Source organism: Chiloscyllium punctatum, chromosome 29 (genome assembly GCF_047496795.1).
Source record: "Chiloscyllium punctatum isolate Juve2018m chromosome 29, sChiPun1.3, whole genome shotgun sequence".
Taxonomy (NCBI): domain Eukaryota; kingdom Metazoa; phylum Chordata; class Chondrichthyes; order Orectolobiformes; family Hemiscylliidae; genus Chiloscyllium; species Chiloscyllium punctatum.
In genome coordinates, this window is record NC_092767.1 from 59,328,876 (window position 1) to 59,341,815 (window position 12,940).

Genomic DNA, 12,940 nt, shown 5'->3' on the forward strand with positions numbered 1-12,940 from the left:
CTCAATGGAGTGTTTCAATAAGTAATGTCTGCTACAAGGAGGTTCTGGATTAGTGGTGCTGGAAGAGCACAGCAATTCAGGCAGCATCCAAGTAGCTTTGAAAAGCCCTTCATCAGGAATAAAGGCAGTGAGCCTGAAGCGTGGAGAGATAAGCTAGTGGAGGGTGGGGGTGGGGAGAAAGTAGCATAGAGTACAATGGGTGAATGGGGGAGGGGACGAAGGTGATAGGTCAAGGAGGAGAGGGTGGAGTGGATAGGTTTTAAAAGAAGATAGGCAGGTAGGACAAGTCCGGACAAGTTATGGGGACAGTAACTTGTCCGGACTTGTCCTACCTGCCTATCTTCTTTTCCACCTATCCACTCCACCCTCTCCTCCTTGACATATCACCTTCATCCCCTCCCCCACTCACCCATTGTACTCTATGCTACTTTCTCCCCACCCCCACCCTTCTCTAGCTTATCTCTCCATGCTTCAGGCTCACTGCCTTTATTCCTGATGAAGGGCTTTTGCCCGAAACGTCAATTTCGAAGCTACTTGGATGCTGCCTGAACTGCTGTGCTCTTCCAGCACCACTAATCCAGAATCTGGTTTCCAGCATCTGCAGTCATTGTTTTTACCTGCTACAAGGAGGTGCCCAGCAACCACCTCTTTAACCTCGGAGATGGTAAAGTTGCCTCCTTGCAGCAGAATACCCAGACCGGAGGAATGGCTATTATTTCCCCCCGACCGGATTGAAGGTCCACAGGTCCATTTCCTGTAGCTGCTGAGGTGCGGTACCTCACCAGCCTAGGAGAAAGTGAGGACTGCAGATGCTGGAGACCAGAATCAAAAAGTGTGGTGCTGGAAAAGCACAGCCGGTCAGGCAGCATCTGAGGAGCAAGAAAGTCAATGGTTCGAGCATAAGCTCTTCATCAGGAATGGGAGGGGAGGGGTCAATGGGGCTGAGAGATAATTCGGAGGAGACTGGGGATGGGGAAAGGTAGCTGGGAATGTGATAAGTATCTGCTCCCAGGAAGACCAATTCCACTCCAGGACATTCCAGATGGCCTCCCCATTCAAGGACCACAATTTCCCCTCCCATGGTGTCATCAATGCCCTCCAGCACAGCTCCTACACTTCCCACACCTCTGCCCTTGGACCCCACCCGTCCAACTGCAACAAGGACAGAACACTGCCCCCCCACCCCAGGTCCTCACCTTCCACTCCACCAATGTCCAGATACAATGCATCATTCTCCACCATTTCCACAACCCACAATCAGACCTCACCATCAGAGATATATATTCCTACCCACCCCTATCTGCATACTACAGAGACCATTCCCTCCGTGATTCCCTCATTAGGTCCACAGCCCCAATCCTCCACTCCTGGCACATTCCCTGCCACCGGAAGAGATGTAAAACCTATGCCCACAACTCCGCCCTCACCTCCATCCTAGGCCCCAAAGGACTCTTCCATCTCCGGCAGAGATTTTCCTGCACATTTAAACACCTACTATGTGCATTGCTCTCGATGTGGTCTCCTCTACACTGGGGAGACAGGTCGCCAACTTACAGAAATTTTCAAAGGACATCTCTGGGACACATGCACCAATCAACCCCACTGCCCTGTGGCCAAGCACATCAACTCCCCCTCCCACTCTGCCAAGGACATGCCAAGTCCTGGGTATCCTCCACTGCCAAATTCTAGCCACCCATTGCCTGGATGAAAAACACCTCATCTTCCACCTTGGGACTGTCCAATCATACAGGATCAATGTTGATTTCACCAGTTTCTCCATTTCCCCTCACCCCACCTTATCCCAGATCCAACCCTCCAACTTGGCACCGCCCTCTTGAACTATCCCTCCACTCTGACCTATCACCATCGCCCCTACCTCCAGCTACCTGTGGCATTCCCAGCTATCTTCCCCCCTAAGCCCCAACCCCCTCCCGTTTATCGCGCAGCCCCTTTGTCCACCCTCCCCAAACACATTCCTGATGAAGACTGTATGCTCAAAATGTTGACTCTCCTGCTCCTCAGATGATGCCTGACCTGCTGTGTTTTTCCAGCGCTACACTTTTGACTCTTATCTCTCACTTCTGCAGAAACAGGAGGTCTGCTTTGACATTGGCCAGGTCAGCCAATGTGGAAACACATTGAGTAGTAGATTTAACACTATGCACGTTAATACTGGCAATTTTAACACCCAATTTTAACAGTTTATAGAATTACCAAAAATCCATTCACCCACAATCTTGTCACTAGTGGAAAGGGGTCCCTGCATCCCCATTGTGTGGGCGAATTATTGGACACTCTGTGCACTGAGGTAGCCTTCCTGTTCCAGTGACCCTTCTTTAGAACTGATGGTAGCTCGGAAAAAGATTTTTTTTATATAGAAGGTGGGGTGGGCGGGGTGGGCGGGGTGGGGGAGAGTAAATGATAGGCGGAGTTAGAACTCAAAGAGAGAGAAACGCAGTGGACAAACAAAGGTGTGGTTAAAGTTCAGTCTGGGAGAATGAATAGCTGCTAATGGCGACTATTAGTGACTGAAAATGTGTAGTCTGTGGTAGCAGCCCATGCCTGGTGTATGTGGGTGGGGCAAATCATGGGGAACGGTGCTGAAACTCTAAAACTGTTGAATTCGATATTAGGTCCAGAAGGCTGCAGGGTTCCCAAGTGGAAAATGTGGTGCTGTTCTTCGCTGGAGTACTGCAGCAAGCCTGACACAGAGATTTTGGCCAGAGAACACGATGTTTATTGAAGTGGTAGGTAACTTTTCGGACTGAGTCTTTTCAGCTCAGGGGAACAACTGCTTTCTATTCACATGTCCATGCCTCTCATAATCTTATACACCGCTGTCTTTGCTGCTCCAAAGAACACAATCTGAGCTTAAATCCAGTTCTGAAGAAGTCTTTGGTTTTGAAATGTTAAATCTGTTCCTCTCTCCACAGGATGGTCGGTTTATCCGGCATTTTCTGTTTTTATATTTCAGAGTTCCATCATCTTTTTATTTGGTGCAATATTAAGTCTGGTGGTGCATAATTTATTTTCAAAATCCTGATCTATACAGATGAATTTAACAATGGGCCAAAGTCAGTACAGGCAGTTTCAACTACAGATTGGCTAACTAATGGATAAGAATGCTTTGCAGAACTGGATTAAAAATCACACAGCACCAGGTTATGGTCCAACAGGTTTAATTGGAAGCACTAGCTTTCGGAGCACCGCTCCTTCATCAGGGGAGCAGTGCTTCGAAAGCTATTGCTTCCAATTAAACCTGTTGGACTATAACCTGGTGTTGTGTGATTTTTAACTTTGTACACCCCAGTCCGACACCGGTATCTCCAAATTATGATTGCAAAACTGGTACATTCTTAATCAACATTGACAAAGTTGTGTATCTACGGGAAGCCAAGGCAAACTGAGCACTTGAACAAAGTTTGGATATAAGTTTAAAAAAAAGGTTGGGCACTAGTTATTGGTTCTTGTAGCACATGACCATTCCTGTATCATTCGGTGAAGTATTTTCCTCTGAGTTTAACCTCCAGCAAGTTTTAAGTTTGTCACTTGCCTTGTGTGCAACACAGGCCTGCCCTCTGCTGGCAGGACATCTTCAGTGGAAACTCAAACTGCTTTCTCATTTCCTCTCCTGAGAGCATTAATTCTTGTTGGAATCCTGCTTCATTCAAGAGAAATGGAGTTACAATTACATATAACTTTGCAGCATCTCAAAACATCACGTTGGACTTCACAGCCAACAGATTATTCAAGTTAATAAAACAAAGAATTACAAATGCTGGAATCTGAAACAAAAACAGAAATTGCTGGAGAAACTCAGCAGGTCTTGGTAGCATTTATGGAGAGAAAACAGGGTTATCGTTTTGTGTTCAGTGACCGTTCTTCGGAACTAGATAGTAGCTAGGAAAAGGTGGTATATTAAAGACAGAGGATGTGGAGGTAAAGGAGTAAATGATAGGGGGCAATGGAGCCCAAAGGGAGAGAAAGACAGTTTTCATGTAACACCTGGTGCTGGAAGAGCACAGCAGTTCAGGCAGCATCCAACGAGCAGCGATTTTCAGCATCTGCAGTCATTGTTTTTACCGCGTTCATGTAACACCTGCCCATTTACTTCCTCCCTCCTCACTATCCAAAGCTCCATACATACATTTCAGGTGAGGCAGCGATTTGCCTGCACTTCACTCAATCTAGTCTACTATTTGCTGCTCACAATGTGGTCTCCTCTAAATTAGAGAGATAAAATGCAGACTGGGCGACTGCATTGTGGAACACCACGTTCTATCTGCAAAATGTCTCTGAGCTCCCAGTTGCCTGCCATTTCAACACCCAATGTGTTCCCTGTCTCCGTCTCAGGCCTGCTGCAGTTCTCCAGCCAGGCTCAGCACAAGCTGGAAGAATGGCACCTCATTTTCTGCTTGGGAACCCTTTAGCCTTCAGAACTCAATATCAACTTCAATAACTTTAGGGCATGATCACTTTCTTCCCTGTCCTTTATACACCCCTGGCCCTGTCATGATATGAAATGTTTTCAGCACAGCCAACCCATTTTCACTTAATTATTATCCCCATTATCAGCTTTTCTGTTTCCCTGGCTTAACATTCAGCATGTAAACCATTTTTTCCTAGCTACAGTCTAGTTCTGAAGAAGGTTCACTAGATTCAAAAAGTTTTTTGTGCTTTCTCTCCCACTCACCTCTTGTTCTGGAAACTTTGCTTTTTGCAGTAAACTTTAATTAAAGCACCCCTGCACCCTCCCCTCCACCCCTCACCCCAACACACACTTGCAATAAATTTCCACTTGGAAGCAAATTTCCAGCTCTACTCGCTCAACTCTTATCTCGACTGACACAATATTGCAATTGCCTCTTTTAATTAGGCGACTTTAACTTTCCAGAAGTCTACTGTCTGAATCTGACTTTTAAAACTTAACTTAGAAAAATTGAATTGCTCATTCAATCAAATTCCCAGCCTTTGTGCCTTCCAAAGACTCCTCTGACAAAGACCCATGGTGAGAAATAAATCAGCAAATGTCACCTTATGTTGAGTCGGAATGCAGTGTCTTTCCGTCTGCAAAGAACAGGGTCCTACGTCTTCATGGCGAGGTGGGTACTACAGATGCTGGAGATTAGAGTCAAGATTAGAGTGGTGCTAGAAAAGCACAGCAGGTCAGGCAGCATTCCTGATGAAGGGATTTTGCCCAAAACGCCAATTTTCCTGCTTCTTGGATGCTGCCTGACGTGCTGTGCTTTTCCAGTGCCACTCTAAACTTGACTCCTGTGTCATCGTGCATGTACGTTACAATGTAGCCATAATGGAATCTGCCTCTGTCACACTCTCGGGCAGTAGTTTCCAGATCCAAACCAGTTGTTGCATAAAAAAAGGTTTTCCTTATGTCACATTATTTTGATTGCCAATCACCTTGTTTCCAGCAGTGTGTGTTTAATGGCTCCCACAGACTGCATGTAAAGGCACCTAGATCAGAGTTAGAGGTCACTTGACTACGACAAGGCAGCAAGTACGCTAAGGATGTAGTTTTATTTTTCATAAAAAGATTGCATGCTCTACCATTGCAATTGGAAGTTACCCAATGTATAGGGTCACAAAGAAAATTAGCATTCATTAACAAAACAGGGCGTTCACTTTATTCAGTTCCACCTCCATCAGCTTCTGCACGTACATTCCATACATTGTCTTTAAACTGTGGTATGTACACACACGTCTGTTGTCTTTTTTAGTGAGGTAAAAACAATGCTTGCAGATGCTGGAAAGCAAATACTGGATTAGTGGTGCTGGAAGAGCACAACAGTTCAGGCAGCATCCAACGAGCAGTGAAATCGACGTTTTGGGCAAAAGCCCTTCATCAGGAATCTGATGAATTAGCACCACTAATCCAGTCTTTTTTTTATATCTGATCATTCCTATGGTAATGTTTCTTCGCTGAGAAATGCTGTTCCTGTGGCAAATGTTGTTGCCATGGTAATTGTGATTGTTGATCCATTTGTGGTGCTGGGGAACAATGGATGCCTCGGGCATATACTAATTCTATACTTTGTGCAGGTAGTGAGATCCCTTCTTCTTGATCCATTACCTGCAGTGAAGGCACAACTTCTAGTTATATTCAGAATGTCTGTGGTTTTGACAATATATCTGACTATTCATGTTCATTGCATAAGTTTGAGGTGACAGCTGATTTACACAGGGCCTAATTTGCTACAGACTAGCTTTTGTTCAAACTGTTGAACATTTGCATTCTGATTGGCTCTCCAGTGCTCAGCCCTGGAAATTACTGGACTGTTTTATCAAAGTAAAATTTAACTTTCTGATATTTCACCTTGAATTTGTCAATCACATTTGCTACTAATTCTGACTTCAGTAGTTTTTGTGCTGTAGATAGAGTACTTTGTGTGAAGTGTAACATTAGTCTTTAGATTATCAATTTTCTACATGTTCAGCAGTTGTGCTCCATTACTTGTACAAATTTGTGCTGGAATTTCTCAATTTACCTATGAACTCTCTGGAGACTCCCATTGTGCTGTGATTAGAACCAGGCGGATCTCCGGAGACATTTGTGCCCCAGATCCAAGTCTGAGTCAGAGGGCAAAAATGTTCCAGGAAATCCATTTGGTTTCAATCACTTCACACTGCCAACTCAGTCTTTCCATTTGATTGGGGATAGCGTGGTGACGATGTATAGTGTTTAATTTCCCAATCCTGAATTGGCAGAATTCGTCAGTCATGAACTGACAGCAGCGTCACTCATCTCAACATCTGGAATACCATCAGGACTAAAGTGTGCCTTCAGCAAATATGTACTCTATCTGATAACTATTGATGCTAGTTGGTCTATCTCATAATTGTAGTAATCAGTGACAAGATCATCAGTTCCTGCAACAGTGAAGTTGTTACCCATGGTCTGTCTAGGATGTCACGTGTCATAAGCAGCTCTTTAGGTTGTTTAGCTTTGCATTGTTACAAACTCCAGGACCATAACTTGCCCTCCCCTGAAATGAACGATGCCCTCAATTGCATCTCCTCCACTTCCTGAACCTCAGCCCTCAAACAGGACCTGACCTTGCCTCCCACCCATGAAGAGACATTTCCATGGTTTTGACAACAAACTTTGGCCCCTGAAGAAAACTGTCTCCCTTGCTTAGAAGAGGCATGTAGCTGCCATTTGTGTTCCTGCTGCTGTTTCACTGAAAATATTCAAAACCCTGCTGGTAAATCACATCCCGCTGTCTGTGACCAATACATCTGGAAGTCCGTGCATCACAAATATACACATCCAACCATTTTGAATGGGCATCCACAATGATCAGGAATGATCACGAGTCTATAGAAGGACCAGCATAGTCAATGTGTAACCAGTTCCAGGGGTTTACCCAGCCATTCTCACAAATGTGGGAGCACTGCTCCACCAATGCACCCAATCCTCGCCACCAGACACACTTCTTCCGAACATTTTGGTTTTGGAAATACCTGGATAATCTTGGTGGAGTTCAGCCATTATCTGCTGCGATCTTTACTCAGGACAATCATTCTTGCTCCCCATAATAATATGCCGTCCTCTTTCTGGACCAGGTGATCTGGTCTCACCTGGTCCAGAAAGGTTTCAATTGTGGTTGTACTGGCCCTTTTATTTCCCCCAGCACCACCAGCTGTTTTAGTTAGATAGATAGCTAGATTACTTACAGTGTGGAAACAGGCCCTTCGGCCCAACAAGTCCACACTGACCCTCTGAAGAGCAACCCACCCAGACCCATTCCCCTACATTTATCCCTTCACCTAACACTATGGGCAATTTAGCATAGCCAATTCACCTAACCTGCACATTTTTGGGCTGTGGTAGTTTTGCCAGGACGTGATCTTTTTGAATCCACAGTTGGATATTTTCAGCGGGGACCGGAAGGGTGTCGAGAAATTTTAAAACCAGAATGAACTCTTCCAGGGAGGCACCACTGATGGTGTATCTGCCAATGGGAGATGGCTCGAGGCATCTGCGTTTGTCACTTGGCCTCCTGGACGGTGTTCCAATTTGTACACATTGAGAGTAAGGGCCCACTGCTGAATTCAACTGAAGCTATGGATGGCAAAGCCTTGTATTCTTTAAGTAGCCCTTGCAGGGGTTTGTGATCCATTACTTTTACAAAGTTACATCCATAAAATATTGGTTGAATTTTCTCACACTAAAGATGAATGCCAAATCTTCCTTCTCTATTTGGGTGTATTTGCGTATGGGCATTCCTCTCCGATGGGCCACTGGTCAGCCAACACTACCCTGGTACCGTATGGGAGGCATTGCATAGAATCCCTACAGTGTGGGAACCGGCCCTTCAGCCCAGCAAGTCCACACCAACCCTCCAAAGAGTAACCCACCCAGACCCATTCCCCTACCCTATTATCCTATATTTACCCCTGACTAATGCACCTAAACTAAACATCTCTGAAAACTATGGGCAATTTAGCATGGCCAATTCACCTAACATGTCAACACCACTTCTTGCTTGGGATCGTAGTGAGCCATTACTGAAATGATGATAGCTGCTTTTTCACTTCCTGAAGGCTACTTCTTGGCTACATAACCATTTTCATGGCTGACCCTTTTCAGTAGTAGGTGTAAGGGCATCAAGATGGAGGCCAGGTTACATATGAATTTTCCATAATAGTTCACCAACCCTTCGAAAGACCTAAATTCTGGTACAGGCAGAGGAGCTGGGGCACCTTTAATCACCCTCACTTTATCATCCAACAGGTGTAACCTAATCTTGTCAACTCTAGCCCAAGTAGGTCACTTGGGGGCCTGGAACACACATTTTTCACTTCTAAGGCATAGCCCACCTGGGAGAAACATTTAAACAAGGTGTTCAAGTTCTCCAATTGCTCTTTATTGATCTTCCTGGTTATTAGCACATCATCCAGATAAACGGCAACATCAAGTAAGACCTTGTAAAATGTTCTCCAGTCTTGTGTATTGGTACAAACCCTTCTGGGTATTAATTGTGGCATACATTGGGACCTCATCTAGTTTCAAGTGAAGCTATGGATGGCAAAGCCTTGTATCTGCTGTGATCTTTACTCAGGACAATCACTCTTGCTCCCCATAATAATATGCCGTCCTCTACGGTGATCTGGTCTCACCTGGTCCAGAAAGGTTTCAATTGTGGTTGTACTGGCCCTTTATTTCCCCCATCACCACCAGCTGTTTTAGTTAGATAGCTAGATAGCTAGATTACTTACAGTGTGGAAACAAGCCATTCGGCCCAACAAGTCCACACCGACCCTCTGAAGAGCAACCCACCCAGACCCAGTCCCCTACATTTATCCCTTCACCTAACACTATGGGCAATTTAGCATGGCTCATGTTCGTAAAGGTTAGCAATGCGCCCCACTCCTCCCCCACCCCCGCCCACTCCTCCCACCTCTACCCCGCCAGTTTTGTGTACAAGTCCTCTATGCAAGTGATTAGGTATTTATCCAGCTATGAGAAGCTGTTTACTATTTGCTTAAAACCTCCACAAAGGCAAACTGAGCCATCAGGATTCATAATTGGTACAACTGGTGCTGCCCATTCCACAAACTGCGCTAGTTTGGTGATTCCTTCACTTTCCAGCCTCCAGGTGTTTGCTTCTAATTTTGTCCATAAAGCAAATGGCACTGGGTGGTCCTTTCAGCATCACAGAATTGCTTTGTGGTCAATATGTAAGGTGGCCTTGTCTTCTTTGATAAGCTCTAGACCTTCCTGGAAAACTTCTGGGTATTGAATTAGGACTTCACTTAGGCAGCCATTTTCTATTAAAAAATGTTGAGCCAATCAAGGTGAATTTTTCTCACTCAATTCAGCCCCATCAAGCTTGGGTCCAAGCCTTTTACTGTGATTAGTGGTAACTGAACCAACTGCTTTTCATAGGAAGCCTGAATCAAAGTTGTACCCTTAATTTGTAATGGTAACCTGGTATACGTTCTCAGTCTGGCCAAGGTCTTGCACAAAATTAAGTGTTAGAGTCCTGAGCGAATCTTGTTAAAGACTAGTTCTGCAACTATTCATACAACTGTGCTGGCATTGACCTCCAAGAGAACCAGACCACTTAACCAGACATTTATTTTGATTGGTTCTGATCTGGATGTTGCTAAACAATTTAACTATTTCCAACCACATGCAATGGACATTCCAGGGTGTGCACTCTCCTGGTTACCAGTTTATAAGTTCTTTTACTCATGTCTGGCCTCAGAAGACTCCTTTGTTGTCTCAAGTCTGCTTACTGGCAGCAACTACAATGGCTTTCTAGCCTGAATCCTGAAGAACATTTTAGCCATTTGGCTGAGGCTCAGCTTTGTTTTGGGGTTTTCCTGTGGGCTGACCTGCGGTTGCTCTGTTCAGGATATGCCCTGTGTGAGGTTCTGTGATTGCCTACACTGAAATGGTCTTCCCCAAACTCAGACAGGTGGGAGTGTCCACTTCTGTGGAAATGCCTTTTAATTCATATGCTCCACTCATGACATTTTTCTAATGAGAACGCCAGTTGCACTGCCTGTTTGAAGTCCTGTTGGGCTTCAACTAATAGGTAAAAACAATGACTGCAGATGCTGGAAACCAGATTCTGGATTAGAGTGGTGCTGGAAAAGCACAGCAGTTCAGGCAGCATCTGAGGATCAGGAAAATTGATGTTTCGGGCAAAAGCCCTTCATCAGGAATACAGGCAGAGTGCCTGAAGGGTCAACTAGTAGGTGCTTTTGCATGGTTGCATCATTAACCCCAATCTCGCCACTGAAAAAACTGCTCAGAGGCTGGTATCCTGTCATTGACTTACCTTTTATTTACATGTGCACAGTACATGGGCTCTAACCAGTCAGCTCAGAGCCAGTCCCTCGAATATGGAGATTCTCCGAATCTCCTGTATCAATCTGTCAGCCAGGTCTCCCTGACTGGCCCGTGTTAACAACTCCAATCAGGCATGTCATAGTCAATAAAATTCACCAGACTCTTGTTCCAATCCCTACAAAGGTATCTTTCAGATTCAATGACTGAGCCTTACAACAAAATGGACCAAATATAATTTTTGGTGAGTTTTAGTGAGGGTTTCTTCCCAGTAGCCTTTGCCAGTTTTGTTTGATATCATGCCAAATTCGTCTCGTTAACTGTGTATCACATTCCATGTCACATTCTCTCACACGTCACTGGCTACGGTCAGGGCATTCCAAGATTCTTGATGGTGTCATCTTTAAAACCCAGTCATGCACATGATCAAGTGCTGACTGTCTACAGTTGTCCTGCATGGTTCATTTTATTGGCCCTGGACATGCTGGAAGAGAGTAATTGGTATCTCACTTTGTTGACAGGGATTTGGAAGTCTTGCTGGACAAGGGTGTGTGTAGTCACTTTGCATAGAGTGTGCTCTGAGATATTGTTGATTGATGCAGGATCAGAAGAGCAAGTGGTGATTTGGTGTGATTGGGTTACTGCTCAGACTTTAATGTCAGGAATTGTAGGTGACTACAGTAATTTCTCTTCAGCAGTTGGGAGAATTTGTAATTGCATATTAATGAGGCAAGGTGCTGTAACAATGAAAATATAAATGTATGCAAATAGCCTCTTGCCATTCACTAACAAGAATCTCATCTCACTTTTCAACACTTGGTTTGAAAGTAGGACATGTTGCTCTCAACAAGGAAGCTGCTCACTGTCGACCTTCCAATTCTCTTGCCAATGTCTACATCTTTCAAGGGCTGAGAAGATTTCACCCAATGTCTCAATTGGATTGATGACTTTCAGAGCATGTCAAACTGAATCTGGAAGTCATCACACTGATTTAGCATCCTAAACTTTCCTTACAGGCAGTGCTGCTCTTGGCAGCATACTGGCAATACAAATCTGCCTCTTTTGCTTGTATGTCATGACCATATAGTTTGCAAACAAAATAACATTCTTTATAGATGCTTTGAAACAGGTAGAAGTAGTTTGAGGAAGATGCTTTGAAGAGACGTGCTCAGACTCCACTGAAGTATCTCACAAGCAAGAAGAATAGGGAGACACTCTTTCTCTATCTCAGGGTAGCATCATTCAGTTTACATTAATTCCCTGGTTGCAAATTGTCCATGTTGCATTAGCATTGCTCTGAGTTCTGTCTCACTGGCATCATTTTGAAAGAAGATTTCATCATGGACATTGTAACACGTCAGTACTGGCACCATCATCATGAATCGTTTGATTCTTGTGAAAGCTAATTCTTGTTCTCTATGTCAATACCACTACATTTCCTTAACAGTGAGATTATGTTCAGGTTCACACTGCTGACAAATTCAACAAGATGTTTGCTGTACAGTTCATGAATCCAACAAATTGTTCCATTGTTTCCATAACTGTTGCTTACTGCATCTCTGTTATAGCTCTAACCTTGTATCACACTGCTTTATTTTTCACTTTTTACTTCCTGTTTATTTCAGAGCTTGTTTAGCTCTGAAAATCATACATGTTTAGCTACATCACTCTGACACTATGGGCTGAATCTTATAATTTTTTTTGGATAAGTTGAGTTGTACCAGGTTTTTTGGAGGGATTTCTTGACTTTTCTTGCCATATCTTATTAAATTAACTATCTACCCTTCCCCATGACATCCATGTCCAGTTCCAACCTCATGCTACCATGCATCATTCTCATAATAGCTCGCTACATCTCAGATATCCACTGAAAGATTAGCATCCATTGCGCCAGTGCCATCTTTAAAAGGCTGTTGGGTACTCAGAAGAGAATTAGCATTTCGTAGCTGCCCAAGAATAGATTGAGAACATATTCGAAAAGGAGAAGATGGCACAGTGATTCTTCAACAAGGCCCTGGTCAAGGTGCAGAGGAAGGTTGTCCTGTATCCAATGATTTGGCAGAGGAGGCCGCATCATCAGTCCACTGCATCTTGATCCAAAGTTGTCACCCGTCAGTGCCATAT

At 44.3% G+C, this 12,940-nt stretch overlaps 1 protein-coding gene across 1 annotated transcript in view; it reads left to right on the top strand.

Moving 5' to 3' along the window:
* The first annotated feature begins 2,633 nt into the window (after nt 1–2,633).
* LOC140454444 (uncharacterized) overlaps nt 2,634–12,940 on the top strand; it is a 183,724-nt gene continuing 173,417 nt past the window's right edge. Inside the window, exon 1 of the mRNA XM_072549181.1 lies at nt 2,634–2,747. The gene's annotated coding sequence lies outside the window, so the exon portion shown is untranslated. The remainder of the gene's footprint in view (nt 2,748–12,940) is intronic.